The sequence below is a fragment of the Ursus maritimus genome, unplaced genomic scaffold (assembly GCF_017311325.1).
Source record: "Ursus maritimus isolate PB19 unplaced genomic scaffold, ASM1731132v1 scaffold_13, whole genome shotgun sequence".
NCBI lineage: Eukaryota > Metazoa > Chordata > Mammalia > Carnivora > Ursidae > Ursus > Ursus maritimus.
In genome coordinates this window covers 3508397-3529566 of record NW_024423675.1, presented here as the reverse complement: position 1 = coordinate 3529566, position 21170 = coordinate 3508397, and the positions used below count along the sequence as shown (strand labels likewise).

The following is a 21170-nucleotide window of genomic DNA, read 5'->3' as shown; positions in this document are numbered from 1 at the left end:
TCTGCTTTATACAAGTGACTATTTAAATTGCCTGAAATGTAGTTTTTAAAAATTCATCTCTGTAATTTCCAAAAAATTAACCCCTTTCTTTTTAAAGCCCTTCTGGCCATAAAATGGTGTGTGACTACTCCATTTAGTGTTTCTGAATATGAATAAGGGTGCCAGGACCACTCTCAGTTTACGTGCTTATCGCTAAAGCTGTCACCAAGTTTTTAGTAGTATTTTATATAGCACGGGGCCAATGGAACATTTGAGATTTGACCTTTTCTACAGGTGATAGTCTCTAAATGCAATTTGTACTTTTGGAACCAAGTTTTGAACCCTTGTTTTGTTTTATGAGCACTGTCATTTACCTTTCTACTCAATCCAGAGAGAAAAAGTGATGGGAATATGCCTTTAGTGTGTGTAGATGTGTAAGAGTCCTTTATTATCTCCCAAAACCAGTCGTCCGACTTGGGCAGGGGACCAGAGTGGCATTTTAAGGCTGGGGAGTCAGGTTGGCTCGATGGTGTCATCCAAGTACGGCCCCGTTGGGATACTGAGCAAAACCCTGTTGTTTTGCTCAGTGCGTATTTTGTCTCCAGGGATAATACAGTGAAGAGAATTAACTTAAAAACACCGTGCCCCAGGGTATGATCCCTTGTCTTTGTAAATTTAGGCAAACCTGGATTCAGGTTCAAACAAGAACATAAACCAATCCTCAATATTTTGTTTTGTTCTCTTTGTATCACTCTAACTTTCAGTCAACTGAGAAGAGGTGGTGAGGATAGGAAAGAATTGATAACAGGAGGACAGGGGAGGCAGTTTGGGAAATTGGAGAAGCATTAAACCAAGCCACTTTTAAGTTTCTTAGAAATTATGTTGTTAGTATTAGGTTTGTGATGTAGATAAAAATACCTCCACCCGTAGTTTCCTGGGGAAAAGTAAATAGGGTTTTGCTCATCACATCCCATTAAAACCACTAAGAAAATCTTACCTAAGAGGTAAATTGTAGAGACAAAGATGCAATCAGCCTCACTTATACAAGAGGTACCTTCTAGAAAACCTGATCATTTCGCTGCTAATTGGTATAAATGTTCCCTTGCCCACTGCTTGAAGCTCGAGATCCACTTGTACTTTTATGATTGTTGTGTAATTAAATACCATTTACTTTTTCTTGGGCTTAAGAATGCAGATCGCCCTGACTTTTTCTTTTAAGTAAATTTATGTTTATGCAAGAGGGAATTACTTACAGATAATTTCCCATATCTGGGATATGTTTCTTTACTTGTAAGTGAATGAACAGTAATCATTCAGCTATCTCTTTTTAAACTTTCCCCCAGCTTCTCTAACAGTAAATATGAAGAAATGAAAAAGCTGTGCTTTCATGCTTAGTGTAGCATTACCATATCTACTCACCCACCTTTTCCTAAGCACAGTCCTGTGAACCACTACAAGGCTTTGTGAGGTCTTCAGAAATCAGTCTAGCTGAGAAACGCCATGAGGGCAGGAAGTGTCCATGGCTCTCATCGCCATTGTTTTAAGACACTTAAATGGTGCCCAGCGTCCAGGAGAGGGTTGGTAAAAACTTCTTGAATGGGTATTGTCCAGTGGGGTTCTAGGGTCTGAAATATGTCCAAGAAAACCTGTATGTAAGGCAGCCTAGAGCTGCACTGTCCAACAAGGCAACCAACCACTAACCGCGTGTGGCTTTTTAAATTGAATTTAAACACGTTAAAATTAAAATTCAGCTCCTCAGTTGCCCAGTTGCACTTACTGAGTATTAAGTACTCAATAACCCATGTGTGGCTGGTGGCTGCCATATTGGACAGCACACATATTGAACATTTTTGTCATCACAGAAAGCTGTGTTAGTGCTGGTAGAGTATCATTATCACTAAGTTGGTGGCTCCAGTCTTTTTAAATTGAAATTCCCACGTGACTATGATGTGCACTCATAATTCAAAAAGTAGCCCTTTCACGTCTCTCTCCCCAACACTGTAGGAATTCAGTCAAGAAGGGTGGGTGGCTCACAGGGGGGGCTATCTCTTTGAAACTGAAAGCCAAACAAGAGCGGGGCTGTTAGCAAGACTGGCATTATGGTGGTATGTGCTTACTTGTCTATGCTAGTTAGTATGTGAAACCTCTGTACCAGTTACTACAGAGCTACTGTTTCAAGCTCCTCCAGCACCTACTTCTGTGGCCCAGAGGCCCTGGCCATTCACCTCGTATCCTCCAACCTCCCCTTAATCCAGCAAAATGAGTTAGCTGATGCCAGTCCCATCCCTGGGGCTGGGAGACTGCTCAGGGACCCCCCACCCCAGCACTGGAGGCCTCAGATTGATGGGCACTACACTTAGCCTCCAGGAGGGACTGCTCCCCAAGACTTTTTCTGAGGACTGCCTTGTCACCACCATGGCCAAGTCCCAGATCATAGAACAATTGGCTTCAAGAAGACCTTACAATTATCTCATCCTACCTGTTCATTTTACTGAAGAAACAAGTCAGAGAGAGTCACTGGCCAGTTTGTGGCCAATTTAGAGATAAAACTTGAATCTCCTAACTTGGTACTTTTTTTTTTTTTTTTTTTTTTGGCTACATCTTCCTGTTGTCAATTTCCTTAACTGTGAAATGGGGATTAATAGCTTTATGCCTCACAGAGTTGCTAGTAAAAAGAATAATGCTACCCCACATTTTATGTATGTCTTATAGTTTGCAAAAACCCTTTTATATACATTCTCATTTAATCCTCCCGAGAACTTGTGAAAGGTGTTCAGCGTGGAGGCAGCAAATGACCTCCCCAAGATAACAAAGCTGCTGTGATAATGGGTCTCAGTCTCTTAGGGCTTGGGAAACTATACATTCTTTTGTAAATGTAAGATAACATAACCACATGGTATTACTAGTTTTTAGCTTGTGGTATTTTGCAGTTCAAGATTTAGTGACATTGAAAGTGGTAACTTTGTTCAAGCGACGCATTTTTTTTACTTTGATAATGTGCCAATTGCACAGACTTTGGTTCAACATTAAAACAGAAGTGGGCTGCTTCGAAGTGTATTTTTAAAATGAGAGAATCCAAATTTGTAATTAGCTTTAGAAATGTTAGTTGTGCAGTTTGAGTATATAAAGAGCTTCTGGTAATCATTTCTGTTATTAGTGGGTGGCTTATTTTATTTTTTGTATTTCCCCCCAAGCAATTAGGCATTTTGGAAAAAACAAAGTATGTTCTTTGAGGGGTCATTTCCTCTATTACTGCTTTTATTTTTCATACCCTGTAGTCCTAGTATACTTACAAGACTAGCCACATATATGATTGTGGCAAAGAAAAATCATGTAGGAGCCATTCCACTCACTTGACACCTACCTGTCAGGAGAATGTTATTTAAGTTATAAAGAGAAGCCACAGTGAAGGAAATGATTCACTTCTTGATACATCTTTTGTCTTTTGGTCTTTTGGTAATTTTGATAGAAACATCCCTTACTAAGATAAGATTATTGGGAAGATCAACTTGACACACTCCCAAAATAAAATGGAATTTCTTTTGTGTGTATGTTTCTTTCTTTCTTTCTCTCTCTCTCTCCCTGAACCTCAGCCATTTTATAGAATATACTATATTCTACTGTGGAGAGATTGAGTTTATAGATAAGAAAAAGAGTGATGTTGGGTGCCTGGGTGGCACAGCGGTTGAGCGTCTGCCTTCGGCTCAGGGCGTGATCCCAGTGTTATGGGATCGAGCCCCACATCAGGCTCCTCCGCTATGAGCCTGCTTCTTCCTCTCGCACTCCCCCTGCTTGTGTTCCCTCTCTCGCTGGCTGTCTCTATCTCTGTCGAATAAATAAATAAAATCTTTAAAAAAAAGGAAAAAGAAAAAGAGTGATGTTATTTTCATTCTATATAATTAAGAAGTATCTCTTCAGTTTTCTTTTATTAGCATATGAAAATGATGGCATTTTCTACACCAGTTATCCTGTAAGATTAAATACATATAAAGGGAAAAGAGAAAGAAAAATTATTAGACAAAGCTATAAATGGAAAGAAAATTGAGGTTGTGAGTCCTGATGTTATCATTACCAATTTGTAGTCACATCTAGGAAGAATGTGTTTGTGTGTTTGTTTTTTGAAGTATGTATTATGTGTGTATCTCTGTGTCTTCTCTGCATGTACCGTGTTGTGTGTTACAGAGCAGACTCTCAACTCTCTATTGTACTCTAAGAGATATGACCTCCCTCCTGTACATATAGGACCTTCGAAGTGTTTCTTACCATCTAGAGTTTTCTTGGATTTTATTTATGTCATTTCCCCCTGCTTTGTGTAGATGCTGTGGGGGGTTCTGATCAAAAGAGCATAAAGGTAAAGTTTGTGATTTATAGCCAGACTTGGAGTCATGGTAATAAGACCCTAGGCTTGAATAGATCTTTGAAATTCCAAACTTCTAATTCCTCCAAACTTATTAGGGTGGAAGGGTGATCGAAGAGTGAGTACATACTTTCAAACTTTGCAGCTACCAGTTTTTAAACCAATGCACCCAGCGCGCCCAGGACCAGAGCTGACACATCGTAAGCGCTCATAAGGGTTAGCCATTAGTATTAGCTTGTCTGATTGGATTTCATCTTTACGTCTCTTTCTGCTCCCTGATGGCCATGCTGAATAGGAGCAAAATGTCCAAGAAAGACAAAAACACCAAAGGGAAGAGAAACACAAGTCCTCAGTAGCCTAGAAACAGAATTTATGAGCCCACAAATAATTAGCATCTGGTTGTTTGTCTTCTTATGAGGACATGTGAATTATTTCCACGCCCACCCCAATACCTTTTTCCAAGTGAAGACCCCATGGACAGGTGACTGCTTCTCCATCACCCAGATCTGATTCAGTCGGCCTTAATGAGGTTCCATTTGATGGTAAACTCACATTAATCCCATTCTCTCTTGTTATGTGAAAGACGGTGAGTTGTTCACTATCTTCTGTGTAAGAAAAAACAAAAATAAAATGGCCTAAGTATGATTATCATTGATTAGAGCTTTGTTAAGATGTATGAGATGCAAGTGTATTTTTTCCATGCCTATGATAATGTGGGTAATTAAACAAATTAACCAGGCACTCATGCTGTGTTAGGAGTGTAAATTGGTATAGCTTTTCTGGGAAATCATCAAGACCCTAAAAGATCACACCAGTTGACCCAATAATTCTTTTTCCAGGATCTCCCTAAGATAATATTCAGAAATTCAGACCATCTGATATTCAAATATGTCCCCCAAAGTGTTATTTGCATTAACAACAACAAAAACTGTAATTCCCAAAATGAAATCGTTAGATGAAACTCTTTTCTTTGGGATGTAATATTACATAGACTTTGAAAAGCATGTTTTTGAAGTGTTTTTAATAACTTGGGGAAATGCTCACATTCGTTTAACATTGAATGAAAAATAGAAACAAAACTCTGGGGCGTCTGGGTGGCTCAGTGGGTTAAGCGTCTGCCTTCTGTTCAGGTTGTGGTCCCGGGGTCCTCCTGCGTCGGGCTCCCAGCCGAGTGGGGAGCCTGCTTCTCCTTCCCCCTCTGCCTCTCCCCCTGCTTGTGTTCTCTCACTCTCTCATTCTCTCAAATAAATAAATTCATAAATGAATGAATGAATGAATGAATGAATGAATAAATAAATAAATAAATAAATAAATAAATAAATAAATAAATAAAATCTTTTTTAAAATGAAAGAAAAAAAATACTCTGAGTATTTTTGTGTATCTGAAAAGAATACTGGTCCACAATCTTTCATTCCCAATTCTGACTCCAAAAGCATTCCAAAATCAAAAGGGTTTTTTGTTTTTGTTTTTGTTTTTGTTTTTGTAACTTCTTTGGTAGAAATTCCTGGTCGGAACTAATGTGAGATTCTATTTTAATAAGAATATGCATCTGTTTTGCTACAGAAATATTATGAAATATGTGCTGCTCCAGACCATGATAGAATATTATGTGATAAATGGTTGTTGCACCAAAATAGTTTTAAAATCCAAACAATTCTGAATGGTGAAACATATTCTGAAGCTCGGAGTTTCAGTTAAGGGGTTGTGGAACTATACAACAAAATATCATTAGCGATTCATCAGTGCCAAGGTTATAGTTGATCTCTCTTTTTTCTTTTTTTTTTTTTTGAATTTTATTTAAATTCCAGTTAGTTAACATACAGTGTTATCTTAGTTTCAGGTGTACAATATAGTGATTCAACACTTCCATACATCGCCCTGTGTTCACCACCACAATGCACCTCTTAATCCCCATCACCTATTTCATCCATCCCCCTGTCCACGACCCCTCTGGTTTATTCTCAACAATTAAGTGTTTCTTGATACGTTTTCTTTATGCTTTTCCATATTTTCCAAATGTTCTACAATAAGCATGTATCAATTTATCATCAGAGAAAGGTATTAAAAATAAATATTTAAGGCATCAAAGAATCATCTCATTTCAGTCAGAATTCCTGAATTTATCATTTGCTTCCTGCATCTTCCAGTTACATGTGTCTTTTAAGCCAAGGGCTAGTTTTTTGAAAGAAAAACATTCATGAGGTTGAACCTTGACCCATCTCCAAACTGCTTTTGGGTTCGAAAGAGCCCCTGGTTAGGGATGCTCACCTTCGAGAAATACTTACAGAATAGGGTCGAGCATTAATCCCATGGGCTACTTTATCATGTTCTGTTTACGGTTAGCAGGATGGCGGGAGGGAGAAACGTTAAGGTGCGAGGTTTACTCTGCTAATGGACAGCTCTTCCGCCCCATTCAGGTGGACACTCACTGACCTGTCACAAGGTTACCCTGCAAAGCTTTGGGGTCCATGTCTGAATGGATTGCTGTAGGCTTCTCATCTCTCCCTTCGCCCAGTTCCCTGCATCCTAAGACTCGAAGCCAGCACAGAGCCTGGAAAAATTACATGTAAGTTTTGACTGAGGTTCCTCTTTCCTCAAACCAAACAATGGTAAGAATTTTCTTAGATGATAATAGCCAAGTAGCCTAAACCCACATGGGTTATTTTCTTTTAACAAAGTATCTTGAAAATTCTAATTGAGGAACAGAGCAGGGATTGGAATCTGCATAGTGGTGGCTCCTTAATTCACTGGATCTTTAACTTGCATCGGAATCACCTGGAGGGCTTGTGAAAGGACAGCTTGCTGGGCCTCGTGCCCAGAATTTCTGATTCCACAGACCTGGGGCAGTCTGGGAAGTTGCTGTGCTAACAAGTTTCCAGGTGATACTGAGGCAGGTGGCCCAGGGACTCCACTTTGAGAACCACTGCTTTAATTCAAGGGTAACTGAAAGAATGAACGCTAAAGGGAGAAAAATGTATGAAATATTTAGTATTAAATGCCACTAAAGTAAGATATGTAGTGCTTTACTGAATATATTGACTCATCTCTCAAGAAAAGAGATTTTTAAGGTCCTCTCAGCACTGTCACATTTGAAGGTTCCACCAAGAACATGACGTTATTCTGTGGAGTCAATAGTACCAGTTATTCTTTGCCCTTGGATTTCAACGAGGGTGACTAACTGCGCTCTACCCGGCGAAAATGACAGCTACGGTCCTTTTGCGGGTATGCTCATCATGTTTTTAGATACTCAAAAGGGAAAATCCTTTTTCCCCTGGGTTGAGAAATATATTGCTGCTTCTCAAAGTGAATCATCACAGTCTTCTCTTTCCTCTTATACGCTTAAATGGGCCTTGATTTTACAAAACACATGTAGGAAGGGAGGCGCATCCCTAATAAATAGTCCAAGTCATCAAGTCCAAGTTTTTGTGGGGTTTGAAGTTCTCAGGACCGACGTAGTTTGAGAATCAGTGTTAGATTCGGAATAAGCCAATCACCTCTCCACTGAGGACAAGAACAATTTATTCCATGTTAATGGAAAAAAGTGGAAGATTTTGGCTCAACAAATGTGCATTTGGATATATGTGAGCATACATGCAAATGTACATATGTGCCTATGAATATATATGCATTTTGTGTATTTCTAGCTTTCATTGTAAGAATTTTAAACATTTTTCTTTTGTTTCATTGAGTTGGTGTGAGTATAAAAATAGTATGAGAGATGCTGTCCAGGAAATGTATGAGAAATTTCTGGGCATTTTAAATCTGTGGACAAGCATTGTGCTTTATAACATTTACCTTGGTATGGTAAATGTTCATTCAGAGTAGCACTTAGGACACGCAGTTCTTTTATTGGACCCCACAGAAATTGAGAATAATCACTGTTAATAAAGCAATTCCAAAGCAGATGTAATGAAGGCGCTTATCTAGTGCCTACCCATTGGCAGAGCCAAAAATCCTGGAGATAGATTTAAGTGCCTGTATTTAAAATGAAAATCACAGAATCAGATAAATCAGGCGAAAAAGTGGTAGGTGATGAAAGAGTTCCATAAGGAATTAATCTAGAGCTGTCTTCTGGGCACTGCCCAAAGGGTAACAGGGCTGGTAAGAGGGCTGATAGAGTTGTGAGTGATGTAATTATGTGTTCTTACTCCGCCCTCACAAACTATGACATCTCTGTCAGCACTAATTAGTTATTCTGCACAGCGTTCTTGGAAGCGAGGTTTTCAGTGTATGAAGCATCTTTACCATCATATGGAAGAAGCAGGTTGGATCAAATGCTCCTTCATCGCCTTCCTGCTTTGGCATCTGTGAGTGTCCGTGTTTACACATCTGGTTTTCCTGTAGGGATGACCTGTGATGTCAGTCAGTTTCATGACTACAGGCTGGGGAGGGAAGAAGGCTGCCCTGACACCTCAGGTGACTCGCCTCAGGTGACTGGGTGCTTCGAGCTCCTGCCAGACCCGGCACGGCTGCCTAGATCACTCCCTGCAGCCTGGGGTGAGGCGCTCAAGTCGCTGAGCACCTGGCGCGTCTCTGCAAAAGCACCATGCTTGTGTGGGGACAGGGGTACGGGAACCCTCTCTCCTCTCCACTCAATTTTGCTCTCAACCTAAATCTGCATTAAAAAATAAAGCTCATTAATAAAAAAAAAAAAAACGAATACCAAACAGGATGACAGTTCTTAAAAAAAGTAAACATGGAATTACCATATGCTCCAGCAATTCCACTTCTGGGTATATACCTAAAAGAACTAAAAGCAGAGACTTGGACAGATGTTCGTACAGCATTATTCACAGTAGCCAAAAGGGGGAAGCCACCCAGATGTCTATCAGCAGATGAATGAATAAGGAAAATGTGGCATATACATACAGTGGAATATTATTTGGCTCTAAAAAGATATGAAATTCAGACACATGCTACAACATAGACGAACTTGGAAGAGACTAAATGAGATAAGCCAGACACAAAAGGACAAGTATCGTGTGATCCCACTTAATATGAGGTGTCTAGAGCTGTCAGGCTTATAGCCAGAAAACAGAATGATGGGTGCCAAGGTTTGGAATAGAGGGGAAGGGAGAGTTGGTGTTAAATGGGTAGTTTTCACTTTGGGAAAATGAGGAAGTTCTGGAGATGGCTAGTGGCAATGGTTGTACAACAGTGTGAATGTACCTAATGCCACCAAATTGTACTCTTAAAAATGGTAAATGTTATATATATTTTACCCCAGTAAAAATAATTAATTAATTAATGATTTTTTTTTTTTCTAACTGAATACCAGAGCTCGCTTTCCTTCCAAGAGTGCTATGCAGAGTCACCAACTACTGCTTGACAGGGTTGTTCTAGTTTGTGAGGGCGGAGTAAGAATTGACGGCTATGGCCCTCATACCTCTCTCAGCCCTGATTGTTTCCCTGGCATTCTTCTGGCAAGGGCAAGGGATCTACGGAATGTATACTTTAGTCTTGGGGATGGGCTTCCTGTCAGGGCAAGGACACGTTTGTCAGAAACTACCAGGGCAATTTGCCATAAACAACTGTGATCGCTACCACATGCCTATACACATATAGGAAAGCTGTTTCACTGTGATGGAGGGAGTGCGTACCCACCTGTGCTACTATAATGGGGCTGCTCAGATCATCTGAATTGTGTGTTCATGATCGAGTCCAATGCACGGGCTTGTGGCGCTGTGTGCATTGCCGTGGCACATAACAGGAGTTTGTCAGGAGAGGTGGACACTGAGGCACAAACCAGGGAAAATAGACTTGATTATAATATAGCCGCAGATTGAAGCCTAGTAGAAAAAAGGGAAAGCTGTAGAAGAAAATTAATAGCAAATAATTCTCCTGCAACAGGGCCTCAAGTTATTATAAAGCCTGTTTTACATACGCTAAATGAAATATAATTTACCCCTCATCACCAAATCACTGTAGTATTAGGTGTCAGTGTACCTGTAAATCACAGAACAATTGAGTGTGTCCTGCAGTTCTATGAGGAATATTCAGGATGGAACTTATTACTAGGTTAGTCTCTTTGGACCCTACTTTGGGAAGATTTTGCTTTTTATTCTGTGTTTCTTAGAAGCTGGACTTGGAGAACGATCAGCAGATTCTCATGGGACCCAGTAGTAGCCTGGGTCGTATGCTTTCTTCAGGTCTCCTGTACCACGTTCAGGTCTGCGCTTGGGTCTGACTAGGGCTTGTAATTCCTGAAGAGCAGTGCATAGGGACCCATAGTTCCAAAAAGCTCAGAAAACTGTCCTAAATTATCCCCCGTCCTTAAGAGGAAGGAAGAAGGAATAATCAGGGAATGACCAAGATTATTTGTGTGTATGTGTATGTGTGTGTGTATATATATATATGTGTGTGTGTGTGTGAGAGAGAGAGATTATATATATATGTGTATGTGTGTGTGTGTGTGTGTGTGTGTGTGTGTGTGTATATAATCACACACGTACGTATGTGTGTATGTATTTGGCTTAAGGAGAAGGTATAATCAAGAAAGAGATAAAATAAAGTCATCAGTGTTAAAGTATGTAAAAATCAATCCCATCATTCCTACACAGACTTTCCAAACGTGCTTAGAAGTAAACTCTCTAGGTGATGGAGAGAGGGCAAAATAAAGGTTTCAGCTGCTAAGATATCAGAAACTAGAATTAAAGGTTGTTATAGAAAAGAAAATCCAGGGCAGCAAGTCTAAGAGAGAGAAAAGCGGCGTTTGTTCATCCTTGAGATCCAGATGTGGCTGCCTGCACCCTAAGCTTGAGTTGAACTGACATGGATAGAGAATCAAATCAAAATAAATTCAGCCCCTTGAGTTCAGAGACCATGATTTTTGGACACACGGACACAGGTTTCCGCCAGAGAAGACCAGCAAACCAAGTCACCCAGGTGGAATGACGTAAGGTAGAGAACAACAAAGATAGACCCTTGGGGGCTCCCCCTTGTAGGCTTTCATATTTCCTAGGAATCAGATTGCCTCGTTCCAGACACTGAATTCATGTTTGCTGATGGCTTAGCTACCTGGAACCCAACTAACCAGAACCCTGAATTAACTAGCCTTCACATTTCCCCACCCCCACTTCACCGCCTCCCGCACACCCCACCCTACCTACCGCACACATCCCACTTCCCTTTTTCAGAAATAGAGATTCAGAAAACAAGATAGCTTTGGTTTAGTAAAGATGGAGAATATACCCTGGAGGATATCTGTAGCTGATGACACTGACCTGCTGAATCATTGAGAATGGTTAAATGTTTTAAAATTAGGAAAAGAAACTGCTTTGGACCAGAAAATAGATTCTAATAAATGGTCCAAGAGGAAAAAAAAAAATTGAAACAAACAAAAATCTTGTCCTCAGTTAGTCCAGTTAACTGAAGTTTTATTGTACCTATTTTCATGCCCTAATTAATAATCTAAAACTGTTGATTTACAAAAGAGAAATATACCATTTTTATTCTTCTTGAAAAACTGTGTAGGTTTTGGCTTTTACTGCCTTTCCAGTGCCAGAGTTTAAATTTCAGATATTCCCTTTATGTTTATTATGTTTGGAAGTGCTTTAAAAGTTATAATAGTAATGATATGAGGAGTAATACAGAAAATAATTTTATGAACATATATATTTAGTTCCTAGAGTCATTGGAAAACCATTGGCATAGTTTTGAAGCCAATTCTGTTGTTTTTTTAGAAGAATGTGTGATATATTTATTTGTAGCGTTCAGTTTCACAATTCTGTTCTGCTCAAGGCATCATCAAAATTAATTTTCGTTCCCTGCATATACCCTAATGGTACAGATAGGGGTGATATTACCAGCATGGTAATGTACATTAATATGTAAATCAAAAATTTCAAACGGTATTCCCTGTGAATCTCCAAATAAACTCAGCCATGCTTATTATAAAGCTGCTTTACCAAGTGATTATCAGTGGTAGCACAAATAGTTTATCAGCTTATTCTAATAATTTCCAATCTGTTGCTTTTAGAAATTATTCATATGCTCTCTTTTGGGTGTACCTTTCATTAGCAAAGTGACACCTCTCTCTGAGCCATGATTTAACCCAAGCTGGGGCAGCACGCTTACAAGGATACCACCTGCCCTCCCCTGTTAACTTGACCATTGTGATGGCCCTAGCATCTGGAGCTTTGCTGCAACTGGAGAGTGCCCAGACCATGGATCATGATGAGGAAGAGTGGTATTTGCAAAGGTCTGGAGTGTAGCAGGACTCTTAGAGTCCTTGTAGAACTTAACTAGAAGCTTTAATCTATTGTTTCTAGTAGATTTTTCCTGTATTTCATGTCTGACTTGTCACCAGGCCAGATTATTACACCGGGTTCCATGTATTAAGTGTTTTTAATTGCTAGGAAGAACAGAATCAGAGAATAATTAATTGTTTCCTTTCGTCCAAACAGAAGTAACTTTATTTTCCTGATTGTAAAGTAATATCTTTATTGTACATAATTTATAAAATAACAGGATAAAGAAGAAAATAAGTTATCTATAATTCAGCTACCTAGATAAAACCTGACTGTTAAACTCTTGTGTATTTTTGCACTTTTTTCGATTAATCAGATAATTCCAAATTTACAAGCAGTACTCTGGACCGATTATATCCTACAAATTTGGGGGAATTTAGGAATGATGACTTTAGATATCATTTTCTAGGACAATGATCTCCTAGTTTCTTATTTTTCTCACTTCAAATTACATTAATCAGCTCTTATAAGAACAGATACCTGTATAGACACACCATTATCTTTATCAAGTGGAATTCAGTATTAACTGTTTTTTCTTTCATTTCTCCATCTTGTCAATAAAAATGATTATTGAGTGGCCCTGCAAGATCCTAATGGGCCTCTGGAATCATAAAAGAAAGATTTAATTATGTACAAGATCATTTTAGTATTAGATCAATTCATTGTGTTCTAGTTACTTAAAAATTCATATTCAGTATGCTCTACGGAATTTGCCAGAAATGGGAAAGTTTGGTTAGCCAGAACCTCCTTTTCCCATCCATCATCCAAACAATATGTTCTCCAGTAGAACTCTAGTTTTATACCTCATGGTAACAAAATGTGATTCAAATATATCTTTTCTTGTGCTATGAACTAGAGTTTTCCTTCAACTTTGTATCCTTTATCCCCCTTCAGAGAAACTTCTCTTCAAATTCTTGTGGTGTAGTGTTATGTTATAGATCCCAGGATTGTGCTGAGAAGTCTGTGCTTACCTTGGAGAATGCTAGGATTTTGGATCAGGATGAATCCTAACATGTAGCCAAGGTTAGGAAGGACTTTGAGCACTGGAAAAAAACCCCGATAAAAGAATTTAGGGGATTGTTAAAAGATTCATCTGAGAAATGTTGTAAGAAAGTTATCTGCAAGCCTTTTGTCAATAGAATAGGAAGTCTATGGGCAGCAGTTGCTAGAATAGGTTTTGTTTTAAAAGATTGATCTATATTTGGCATGGGTAAGACTAGGTCTTCTCCCCTGTACAATACTTAAGTTCTTTGAAAGCAGATTCTTCTAGGTTCTTCTCTCTGCATCCCTTCACATCCTTTGTGCCCTTGTTTATAACGGGACTCGTATGTATTGAGTTAGTATTTCGTCTCTCTTGAGTGACAGATGAATGAATAAGTGTGCCTGATTCACGTACTGCATTTTGCCTTCTTGCTACAGAAGTCAAGGCGTGTTTTGATAAATATCCGTGATTGTGAAATGCCCTGGTTCGTTGGCTACAGGTGGGGAAGTGGTATACAGTACTTCGATCCTCCTAGGAGAAGGAGAGGCTAACGTGGATATTAAGAATTTGCTTCTTTGTCTTCAGTTTCAGTTTGACCTCCTTGCTTCACTGAGTCACAGCGCTCGCTCTTCGGTGATGGGCGCGTCATTTAAGCCTGAGACTGTCCCTTGGACTGTTTATGACATTGTACCTGAATTTCCCATTACATTAACAGCCAGCATTTGTCATAAAATTTCAAGAACACATTAAAAGTTATTTGGTTTGTAGTTGACATTGAGATTAACTTTCTCTAACCTAAACCAGTGAAAACCAAAACGCTCCTCACCACATAAAAGTTTTGCTTTCGCTGTGTTCAGACCCCTCCCACCTCCTCAGAGCACAGTCATTCGGAGTCTAGTTTGGGGGCGGTGTGGTTGTATCTCAGTGGTGTATGACCCACTTTTTCGTAACACTTAATTACCCGTGTTTTTACAGCCCTAGTCAGAAGGTCTGACGATAGTGGACTATAACCCAAAAAAGGTTTTCTGATACACCTCATCAGGGCTGCTAGTACCGTGCGTTATCGGAAGAAGGTGTTAGCCCCGCAGGGCGTGTGTTAACTACCAGAGGATGACAGAACATTTCCTCTAGTTTCTGGATAATGAGCAAGCACACAGGTAAAGAAAGACGCCTTTCTCAGAGTTGCCTCCTTTTGTGTCTTAATTATTTTGTTGAGCTGACTTTTAAATATTGATCACTACCTGCATATGTTTGCTGTTGAGGTCTGCAGAGGGCTCGGAAGAACAAGCATTTTAATTGATACCCTGGGACCTTAATAATTTAACTTTTCATTAGAAGTCTAAAGAGATGGTAAATCAAGAATAGACTCTCCTCTCGATCCTCTCTGTGCCCCTAGAACACGTCCTCTTCATCGCTGTGTTTTTCTTGTGTGCTCGCAAGTGTCTGTGTGTCAGCATCAGCCGCTTGGCGCGGCAGCGGAATGAATGCTTGGTGGGCTGCCGGCCATGCGGTGGGGACTGTGGACAGAGCAGACAGGGACGGGGCGGGGGGGGGGCAGGAGGGAAGGGAGACGGCAAGGGGATATTGTGCCTCGGTGCGCATCGTTCCACTGCAAACTAAAAGCAGATTTAGGGCAAGTGATATTGACCTAACTTTGGTGAAATCATTTCCGACAGTCTGCTCCGTTTTAGAAATGCTTATGCTTCTGATAATCACTTTTGTTCATTTGAAGAACTTTGAAAACGCTGTCATTGTTTCAAAACTAAATGTGGTAGGTATCATCTTCCTGAATGTACAGAACGTTTGTGGGTGCATTTCTTTGCTGAAAGTTGGTTGACATGTGGCTCGCGGTAGGGTGGTGCCCGCGCCTCGCCGATCACGCTTGCCTGTGCGCTGAAAGGCATACCAACGGGGAGTCTTGGAAAATGCCTGTAGATAAGTCAACGTTGTTTTCCCTGAAAGTCCTGATACAGAAAAAGAGTGAAAGTACCAACACCTAACTGGAAAAAATGTCACTCATTTTAGCCTCTTTGCATCCCTTGTTAGGACAAACCCTGGGTTGGGTTTTTTTACATTTGCGAATTGTGCGGTAGGTGGAGCAGTGTGGGTGGCCCAGAAAAAGTAGCGGTTAGAATAAGATTTTCCATTTATTGCCCTTTGTGCATGGCTAAAAATAAGATTCATACAAATCAGAATATGTAGTGCAAGCACAATCACTCTGTTAATTCTGATGACTGGCTTGCCCACATCTTTGCATCTGTCTGGTAAGTGGTGCGTTGGGAAATAAATGTGACTCTGTTTAAGCAGCGAGAGGCGGCCAGGTTTTTGCGCTGTTTGTCTGCATGTGCTAGTTTATCAGCATTTTCCCCTCTGAAGGAAGAAAGACACAACTCATACATAAACAAATTGTGTCGATGGAAGGTTGAAAGAAGAAGTGATAGAATCTTCGAATCTTTTTTTTAAAAAAACGAATTGCGTTGTTTGAAATGCTGTTTTAAAACATCCATCTTTTTGACTCATTGTTAGAAAGTTGTTTCTTGAAGACTCGTAGAACAGCAAGGGAAGGATTTCTGAGTGGTGTTGCCAGGAGATAGCCACGTCTTTTGTTTGTGGACTGATGGGGTGGTGGGGAAGGGGGACAAGGGTGCATGCACGCCTGTCCCGGAATGCCCTCCGTGGACACAGATGTTGGGGGGGGAGCAGTTAACCAAGTAAAAACTCCCCTTCCTCTGACTGCTGAGTCTACTGCAACCACAGTAAGTGATAACATGTCAGTTTGTGGCTACAAGAAACACCAAAGAGAGGTGGCGTCAGCGTTCACAGGGAAATTTGTACCTTCGTGATCCCAGCGATGGTGCTGTCCCCATTCCACTGGCTGAGCGGCTGTGGCATTTCCAAAGAATGAAAATGTCGGCAAATGTTCTGAGCCTTTCAGTTTGATGTAATTTGCAAAATGAGATGAGTCAAGAGGGCAGTCATTCCAGAAGCCTCTGGAAATGGAAGACTGCAAATCACATTCCTCATTGGCAGCTCCAGAGGCAGACAGTAAGGCATGCTGATTAAAGCAAGGCAAGAGCTGGGGCGCCTGGGTGGCTCAGTCGTTAAGCGTCTGCCTTCGGCTCAGGGCGTGATCCCGGCGTTATGGGATCGAGCCCCACATCAGGCTCCTCCGCTATGAGCCTGCTTCTTCCTCTCCCACTCCCCCTGCTTGTGTTCCCTCTCTCGCTGGCTGTCTCTCTCTCTGTCAAGTAAATAAATAAAATCTTAAAAAAAAAAAACAAAAACAAAAAAAAAAACAAGGCAAGAGCTTTGGGAGAAAGAGGGCTCAGGACCAGCTCTTAGCTGTGTGCTGACCTTGGTCTGTTTACCTAACCTTTCCTAAGCCAGGTTGTTTTAATTGAAAACAGGAACAGGGATAGTACCTACCTCAGGTTGGTTGTGGGGATTAAATGAAATAACATACGTGAAGCACGAAGCCAGCACTTAATAAAATGATGGGGTTGCTACTCTTATTTGTGCCACTGTAACATAAGAACGTGTTGGAGAATTTTAGGGCATTTGGGGGTTCCCCCCTCTATGCTTGGGGTACAGACTTTGGAATTAAATGGACACAGGATCAGCCTCTTGTTCATTGCTTTTCAGTCAGAAAGCTACAGGTCATTTGCAGAGTAGTTTGGTTCCTCATAGGGTTACTGATGCCGTCTGGGGGGTATTTCTTTATTTTGCCATTAAACCAGCACAATGTAAGCCTCTCTTTCCTTTTAAGATTAGTACTGTGTTGAGCATATTCAGTTATTTTTACCTTCTCACTATGCTTTTTATTTAAACATGGATATTTCAGTTCTAACATCTGTGCATGTTAATCGTAGTGCCTACTGATATACATTCTGAAAGAGAGAGCACTAATGGTGTAATCAAGTACAATTTTAAGTATTTCAGGTGGGAATGGGCAAAACTTCAGGAGCAATTAGTTTCCGTGGTGGTGTAATTCCCTACAGAAAATAATGCATCTGTTACAATTTTGGTTACTAGTCAGTCCTAGAGATGACTAGATACTGACAGGCAGAAAACAATTACTGTTGCTTCTTTTACTTTTTATTATTTTTTAAAAATTATTTACTGTTTAAGAGTCTTTCTGCCCATCAAATTTTTCAATTAAAAAAAGTAAACAGGGATGCCTGGGTGGCTCATTTGGTTAAGCGGCTGCCTTTGGCTCAGGTCATGATTCCAGGGTCCTGAGATCGAGTCCCCACATCAGTCTCCTTGCTCAGCAGAGGGTCTGCTTCTCCCTCTGCCTGCAGCTCCCCCTGCTTGTGCGTGCTCTCTCTCTCTCTCTCTCTCTCTGACAAAAAAATGAAATCTTTAAAAAAAAAAGTAAATATAGGGGTGCCTGCGTGGCTCAGTCAGTTAAGTGTCTGACTCTTGATCTCAGCTCAGCTCTTGACTTCAGGGTTGTGATTTAAGCCCCACATTGGGCTCCACACTGGGCAAGGAGCCTACTTTAAAAAAAAAGTAAATATATTTGGGGTACCTGGTTGGCTCATTCAGTAGAGCATGCAACTCTTGATCTCAGAGTCATAAGTTGGGTGTAGAGCTTATTTTTTAAAAAAAAAGTAAATATATTTTGTATTTCATAATAAGGTCATAATTGCATAGGCATCACTTAATTTCTTTGGTTAACCTTTAGTATTAGATTCTAAGAGTTTACATCAGACTCTTCCTTCAACCTCCTCTACGACCTTCCTGGGATACGGTTTTTTCATTTATTAAATTAAAAAAGAAATTATGACTGCACCTTGACATTGCCTCACCTGGGACCTGACAAGAAGTGATAAATGAGATCAATAAGCTAAGGAATTAAAAGTGGGAGTGATAGAAAACAGTGATGGCTGGGTTTTATCAATTGATGTATTTTGCTAGTTGTTTTTTGTTTTTTAATTTCTCTCCAATTTTTTTTCATGGTCTGTCCTACCCACTGACAGATACAAGTTCTGACTTGTAATTTATATATCAACATCATCAATGGGGTTTCTAGGTTTTTAATGTGAGTACCCAACAGGCTGGGGTGGAGATGTTTCTCAGGTCAGCTCCACCAGTAAGATCTGTCTTTCATTAGAAAGGTTCCCAGGTTCTTACAGTGTATCCAGACAGCACTGCTTTTTAAATTTTTTTCTGTTGAATGAAATGCAAGAATGCTTTTTAGACAGAGCGAATCATTTGAGGTAACTAACAAAGTTCTTGGCATTCTGGATATAGCTTTAGTCCCCTCCATGAACACATACACTCCCCATTATCTTTGCCTGCCTTATTGTATTTTGCCGTAGACTGAAGTTTCTGTAAAAACCATAGGCAAAAGAAGGTGATGAATGAGGCTGTGGCTGTGATTTCCTCCCACACCTTCGTAAGGAATGACAGAGATTCTGAAAGCCATCCCATTGATATACCGTGTGCTTCTTCCTGGATAACAGCCAGTTTTAACCTATCCTTCATGTGCAATTTGAGGGTACTGGCTGGGCCGAGCTCATTATTCCTTTGGTTGAATAATGTAAAGCATTTGCAATGGAGATTTACCCTAATGATGTATTTTAAGTGCATGTCCGCATTGCTGGTTTAATGCACTCAGTCATGGAATGCTTTAGAGTTTATTGCTAATGGATGAATCCTCGGGAAAGTCGGAATTTTCCATAAGATTGACATTTGGAGTGAGAAATATAAATCTAATGAGAGCATTTTAACCAAGGTTTGTAATTAGGGCTGAATGGAGTAAATTCGTACGCGCGTACTGCAGCAGGGCACAGCAGAAGGTGAAATTGCACGCTCTGCTCTGAAGGAGGGATGAAGGCTGATGTATCAGTGTCAGGCCACGACACTATGGAGTATAAATGACACTGTCACCAAGTGCTGCCCAGGGTCCCAGGGGAACTCCACTCCAGTAAATTACATTACTTAGACAGACCTGACGGCATTGTGTCGGAATGAGAGGAGGGAAGAGAAAGCTGTCAGCACGGAGTCGGAGTTATTACAGCACAGCTGGCTGCAGGGATGGAAGCCACTGGTTTCCCTTCACCTAGATATTTTGTATTCTCCTTTGCTAGGTCGTTCACAGAAGTTCCAAATGCACACCTGTGAAAGCGCATCATGTCTGCTTGGGGTGTAGGTTATGTGGTCAGTCGCAAGCGAATACATGTGAGTTGATTTGTATGAATCGGTTAGGGTGAGAATGTCTTTCTTGTTGTTTGTAGCCACGTGTGTTACATGTTCAGGATAAGCTTGCCCTTATTTTCTTTTCTGTTAGTGAGGATTACACGTACATTATTAGGATGCAATCATCATTCTCTCTGTAACATTGTTTCCTTTCAAACCCGCTTTAATAAGAACATATGTTTCTTTAATCCTCTCCTAACACTTGGTTCCTCTCAGCACCTTCCCTCCCTGAGGGAAACAAATTGTACTGGCGTGTAGCATTTCATTTTGTGAAAGAACTCAAAGTTAAGAACAGTTGATTCCTAGAGTGCAATTTGTGGAGAAAAACTATTTTTTTCCCCTTCTATTTTCTTTTATCCCCCTGCAGTGAAGTGAGGCCACCCCTTTTTTGGTCCATCTGTCAGACTATCTCTAGGGAAGTATTAGGAGAAGAGAATAAGAGCATTGGTTGTACTGCTGCCTTCTGAGTCATTGAAGATGCACTAGTCACCTTTGGCTGGTTTGACCTCCAATGCCAGTTCTTGAAAAAGCCAATTCCAAGTGCTCTGGAATTAACACGGTCCCTTCTGAACCAGAAAGTAAGCGTCTTCTCCCCCGTGGATAGAGATTTGAAACAACATCCTTTCTGACTTTCTTAAATATGTTGTACTTTGTCCTTAGGGAAATAAACCTGATAAGCATCTCTGATAATTTGTTACCGGGAAGAACACTTAGTATTTGGCAGAATGTCCCTGTAAGGTTTCCAGATGGCAGGTTTTAAGCAACCTTTCTGAAACAGGACGCAAATAGGTAACACTGACAATAATAACATCTTGGATTTGACTTTTATTCTTTCTAAAATATACTCTATCCATATCATCTGTATGCTTTAGTCTTTATTTTATAGCTATAGTTATAGTCTTATTTTATTCATCCAAGCATAAAACTAAGTAAAACCAAGATATTTGGAAAACTAGTTTCGAGGATAGATAGCAAAAACCTAGGTTAACAATAAGATTTCTATTCTATGTAAGGTACCATCACCTTAAAAAAATCTTGGTTGATGGAGGCACCTGGGTGGCTCAGTCGGTTAAGTGTCTGACTCTTGATTTCAGCTCCGGTCTTGATCTCAGGGTTGTGAGTTCGAGCTCCGCGTTGAGTCCAGCGTGGAGCCTACTTAAAAAAAAAAAATGTTAGTTGATGATTCTAAAATAATAACTCACTGTAAAAAGCATGATATAAAATGCCTTTGTGCCATGTGCCGTCCTCAGCATACAGACTGTGCTTAAAGACTTTGCTTTATTTACTAAAGCTGTACAAAAGTCTAGGACTCTTTGCTGTATGGGAAATGAGAGTGTCTCCCTAAATAAACTCACCAGAATTTTTTCCTTTTTTTCTTAAGTGTATTTTGATGGTAGT

The 21170-nt window shown here is 40.2% G+C and overlaps 1 protein-coding gene across 8 annotated transcripts in view; it reads left to right on the top strand.

Annotated features, from left to right (window-relative positions):
* BACH2 (BTB domain and CNC homolog 2) overlaps positions 1-21170 on the top strand; it is a 347862-nt gene that overhangs the window by 191832 nt on the left and 134860 nt on the right. For 2 of the 8 annotated variants that reach the window (XM_040627544.1, XM_040627545.1), the window contains exon 3: positions 6755-6903. The exons of 5 other annotated variants lie outside the window; for them this stretch is intronic. The gene's annotated coding sequence lies outside the window, so the exon portion shown is untranslated. Of the gene's footprint in view, positions 1-6754; positions 6904-13989; positions 14726-21170 lie in introns of those variants that run through there. One more of the 8 variants, XM_040627546.1, reaches the window with a different exon arrangement.